This window comes from Egretta garzetta, unplaced genomic scaffold, assembly GCF_000687185.1.
Source record: "Egretta garzetta isolate BGI_Z169 unplaced genomic scaffold, ASM68718v1 scaffold47, whole genome shotgun sequence".
Taxonomy (NCBI): Eukaryota; Metazoa; Chordata; class Aves; order Pelecaniformes; family Ardeidae; genus Egretta; species Egretta garzetta.
Genome location: NW_009260179.1, coordinates 2,291,612 through 2,296,339, shown reverse-complemented (window position 1 = coordinate 2,296,339; position 4,728 = coordinate 2,291,612).

The window sequence follows — 4,728 nt, the reverse complement described above, 5'->3', positions numbered from 1 at the left end:
TTAATGGATATCACTTAATGTGACAGGGTATGTTGATCACAGAGCTAGAAAACAGTAACTGCCAAACTTGCTTCATTTTCTCTCTAGCCTCCTATCTCACATAAGTTACTAGAACAAAAGTCAAGAGGTTTTGGGTTTTTTTTTTAATCTTAGTTTGTCTCTTTTTACTGACAGTTCCTGGAATCAGCTTGGCACCTACTTAGCTTTTGCCCACTTTGTTCTGAACTGGAAGATAGCCCTGGAACAATAGGTGATTTCATATTCCTTTTCAGTCTGACCTCTGAGCATCTGGCAGGCATCATGTTGCCACCCTTATCTTTAGGAGCATGAAATCATGGTAGAGTCCCTCACACATAACTCTAAATATGAGTCTGAATATTAAAAGGGTCCTTACAGGTGGTAGAGTAAGAAGTATGCCTTGAATTTAGAATAATCTGGTGCTATGCTATGCTGATAAAAAAAAAAAAAAAAAATCCTGAATTCCAGAGAGGATTGAAAAGCTGCTGTGTGTGATAAAGAACAAAACACATGCTGGGTACAACCCTATAATAACAAGCAGTGCATTTCTTCTTGCTCTAATCTCTGCCTTATGTAGAGATGAAAGGAAAATGTACAAATGCCCCAGGTCCCTCTGAAGTACGGTTAACAGTGTTTCACACATACAAGAAAGAAGGAATCATCTTTTGCCCAGCCTGGTAAGTTAAGCTTGTTTCCAATCAGTTTGGATGCCCCTGATGAATATTCTGATTGTGTTTATGTGTCATCAGTACAATGATAATGGTTAATTAATGATAGAGCTAGCAAGACGTGTTCATTTAGGAGGGCATAGAATTGATTGAGGGAAATGATGTAAAAGTGCCACCTGGAGAACAAGGCATTCAACCTATAACTCCCACAAGGTACTACAATGTATCGGCTAGATACATTATTACATATTAGCATAGAAGTTAAATACCACTTTTCAGTTCCAAAGAAAACTCAGCTAGTCAAAATAAGCATTCAGAAAGAAATAGAGAAAGGTGAGAGTTTGGTTAGTCATGGACTGAGAAGGTCACATCTGAGAGTTACAGAATAATTTGTCTGTACTGAGTGACTGCAGATGAAATAAATTTAGCAACACTCAGAAACAATACATCTTGTCTTGCCTTATACAGTGATAGAATCTGAAGCTTCCAGAAGTTTACTCTTCAGTGGAACTCAGGAAAAAAAAAACCAGCAGAATTAAGGCTTAGAATTAAGGAAAGATTATCAAACAGAATAGATTTTGCTGCTTAAATCAAAACACAGGTGCATTATGAATATTTTGCACAGTTCTGACCTCTACCCCTCTATATTAAAAAGGATATAAATACTAGAAGAGATGCTGAGTAGGGTGATCAAAGTTACAGAATAAAATAGAATAAGTAAGAGAACCCTTCAGCCTAGAGAAGACAACGGAGAGGTTTGACGGTAGTCCATATACAATTATGAATGGCATGAAGAGAAGTGGGGAAAATGTTAGTTAACCTTAATAAATGGGCTATAAAGCATGACATGAAATTAGCAAGCAACAGCTTCAAGATATATGGAAGATGGTGTGTTTTCTTACAGCTCATCAAACTACTCAACTTCTTGTTAGAGGAGATAGAGTTTTGGGATGCACCCCATGAATCTGGCTCACATAAAGAATAAAGTAAAAAAACCCAGAAGATTTCTAGATTAATACTTATGAATGGCATAGGTTAAGAATAATATGACTTATAATTATATCTGTTTGTTTCTCCTTTCTTACCTAAACAGATACACTAACAACTAATGGAAGCAAAATACTGAGTCTCTTTCTCTCTCTAAAACTGCCCAAACTAACACACACACACACACACACACACAGACAGCCAAAACAGGAAAACCCACAAAAACCCCAGCCCTCAACAACACTTTTTTTTTTAACCAACATAGTAAAAAGCTTTGCTTGAGGAAGTTCTTACTGATACTCAATGCTTTTGATCCTCTTTCCCCAAGAAAGTGATGAAAAATAATCTATGCCTAGCCACAATTACTCCTTGGAAATCTTCAGCTGCAAGTCTTCTACTGGGAAAGCTTTCAGTGGGGAAAAGTCAGAAAAAGGAAAAAAAAAAGTTAGATTTTCTTTTCTCCAAATTGCAATAAGCTTACCAATAAAACTCCAAAACCCTGTGCCTCAGGAAACACTTATCTGGACTCACAGAATTATGTAGCTATAAGCACTAGAACAGACTGTTACTATGTTTATTCAGACATGTGAACAGCCCATTACATGGTTTCTAAAGATAGTCATGTATTTAACTACTGCTAAAAATCAGTGACAGGCATTTATCTTGTTGTGCACTCATGATTGTGGAGATACACACAGACAAAATATGTGTCAAAACAAACCAAAAGTATTTGCAAACAGGCTTCCAAGGGTTTGTGTTACTTCAAACTTTATACTTTTTGAAAACAAGTACAAAACAGAAGACAGTAGAAAGTACGGAAAGAATATAATAACATGTGAGTTCTCACCAAGCAATGTTGGAGTATCTGGAGATGTCCATTTTATTGAATCTTCTAGCAACAACTTTTAGCATCAGTGATAGAATTAGAACTTCTGCTATGTCCTCTAATAAAAATGAAAAGACACAATTTTTTTTTCCCAAAGAAATTAAAATAACCCAGTGTTTCTTCACCTTCACATTCCACTGGAGAAAGCAGTTCTGTATTCATTCTGTAATCATTAGGATCGTTGCAGGTTAATCTGTAATATACTAATAATTTCATTTCATACTATTTCACTTTAAAATTAAATTTAAAAACTAAATTGATACTCATGAAGCTAATGTGCATAACAAATACTTCACTGACTACAAATTAGTGTTATTTTAGTTTAGAGAACTTAGAGTCATGCACCGGTTTTTGAAAATCATGCTGTAACATGACAGGAAAATATAAGATTAAAATGTGAAGATACTTTCATTTCATTTACACTACTATTCTTTAAAGAATTTTTCAGAATTCCAGAGGAGTTCTTCATCTATGTAAAAATCATCCTTTGGCAGCAATGGTGCTCCAACCTCTTCAGACTCCAGATCTGACTTACAAACCAAACTACTCCCCCCACCCCATGCAGCAGTACAAGTTAAAGAACTGGGAAGTGCATACTGTTTAACCTTAAAATAAATAAATAAAAAGATAGTATTTACAAAAACTCACATAAACCTTAAGCAAAGTGTGTTCTGGTCAAAGCTGAGAAACTGGACAATTTGATTAGGCTTAAATGACAGCATAGCTGAAAGCCTATAAACAAAGAAATGCAATTGTTTAAGCGACCGAAGTGAATTAATACTTCGCTCTCAAAAGGAGAGAAATATGACTTTATTCTTGTTTACTCTTTTTCCAAAGCGTACTTCCCACTAGCACTACAAGAAAACTACTACTAAAGGTTACCATAAGAGTGAAAATAAAAAGGCTTTTTTTCCCCCCAACAAGGTCCTCCAACTCTCTCAGTGTTTGAAGCTTCTTGTACTGTCATCTGTAATGTCATTAAGTGACAAATCTGCAATACCTGTTGAGAGACAAGTTCTGGTACTTTTCTCAGCATGGAAATCAGCAGACTCCCTTCTCCCTCAGAGGATATTGCTTCTGTAAAAGAAGCAGCCCTGGGCAGAGATGGTAACCAAGTTATCTGGTATGTGACTGGTACCTTGCTCAAATCATTTAGAACTAGTTCCAATATCTCCATACGGCCTGATAAAAGGTTGGTTTGCAGTGCACGGTTCAGGTCTCTAGCCTGTGCTACATTCTACAGAACATTAGACAGGACAACCTATTTTAACTCTTAAATCCTGAGCAACTTAAAGCATACAGTCTGACATGGAGGAGACATACTCCAACTCCAAAGATGTATTACCACCTTCATAAGAGAGCCAATTTATTGCAGAAAAAGCTAGGATCAGATATCATGCCTCAAATGAGACCTCTGCCTCTGAGCAACAGAAACATGGCAGCCTTTGCAGACTCTTACAACTTCTATCCTTCAATTTTACACTACAACTCTGGAAAGGAAAAGGAATCAAGTATGCCTAAAGAACTTTATTTGCAATCCTTGAATCTACCTGCTACTCATTTGTGGGTAGATCAAATTCTTACTGAAATCTTATAGAAGGAAAAGGCTGTTAATATAAGAAGTTATAAAAGTTTTCATGCCCTACTCTAGTCATAGAAATAAAATCTCATCTCTGGATTACTACAGCAGAATATACACACTGAAGAATAACTACTCAAATTCTACCTTCAATTTACCCATGTAACCGGAATTAATCTGCACATACTCAGATTACAAGGGAGGGGGAAAAACCAGCCAGCCTTCTTTTTATTTCTTTGTATTTTTAATTTTTTTCCTATAAATTCTCTCCCTAGGTAGACACACTAAATTCTAGTGCACTCCAACTTAGCTTTGGTTGGAATGCTGGAAATGTAAAATCTCTCAAACCTTTCTTCTTGAAAAACAAGTCTCTTAAAACTACATTGTGATCATTTCAGAGCCGCAAAGGATCTGCCTGAGGCATGATTTTGTTGTAATTGCAAACTATAGGTGTGTATTGTTTTATTTTTTAATGATATATACCACTGGTACCCCATTACATTGGCAAAATATACTATTGTCCAAGTTATATATTATATATTGTGAAGGAAAGCAATCTTCCTTTGACAGATTTTTGTTAGGTTTCCCCC